Source organism: Carlito syrichta, unplaced genomic scaffold, assembly GCF_000164805.1.
Source record: "Carlito syrichta isolate Samal-C Ts95f unplaced genomic scaffold, Tarsius_syrichta-2.0.1 Scaffold316362, whole genome shotgun sequence".
In the NCBI taxonomy this organism is placed as follows: domain Eukaryota; kingdom Metazoa; phylum Chordata; class Mammalia; order Primates; family Tarsiidae; genus Carlito; species Carlito syrichta.
This window is the reverse complement of record NW_007260458.1, coordinates 682,225-683,007: the sequence shown is the minus strand read 5'-3', so window position 1 is coordinate 683,007 and position 783 is coordinate 682,225.

The following is a 783-nucleotide window of genomic DNA, read 5'->3' as shown; positions in this document are numbered from 1 at the left end:
TGCACACAATCAGGGCAGTTAGAGAATCCTAGATGTCGTACCCACTCACGGCAGTTAGAGAATCCTAGATGTCCAGGAGCACTCCACTTTGGGCGACAGAGTGAGACTCCAACGAAAAAAAAAAAAAAAAAAAAAGTCAAAGTGCCGAAAAGGTCAAGGTAGATGTCAGACCTGTGAGAAAACCTAATTGTCTCCTTAACAGAGGAGTAAAAATAACAGCTGCCATTTATTGAGCACTCTCCACAGGACAAACACTGCTAGATCTGACCCTTGGGGGGACCTTTTAAAATCTCCATAACAACCTTGTAAAGAAAGGAAACATCTAGAACATTCCAGACCCAGGATTCTCATCCAGACAGCCCATAACTTCAACATGATACTCTAACTCTCAGGCTAGAAGGAAAGATGGGGGCCAGATTGGGCAGGACAGGGTTGTTTGAACTTTTGCCTGGACGACCTGTGGTTCTCAATCTTTTCCCCACTTCTCTGCGTTTGAGCCGAAGGATGCCTTTCACCTCCCTAACAGGGGTTCAACACGAGCACGGCTTAGGGAAGGGCACCGACCTCTGCCGCGTGTGTTTAGAAATACGGTTCAGCCGGGCTCGGTGGCTCAGCCTGTAATCCCGCGCCTTGGGAGGCTGCGGTGAGTGGATGGTCTGAGCCCGCAGGTTCGAGACCCGCCTGGGCAACTTGGTGAGATCTCATCTCTACAATAAATCAAAAAACTAGCCGGGTGTGGTAGCGCTTGCCTGTAGTTCCCGCTACTCGGAAGGCTGCGGCGGA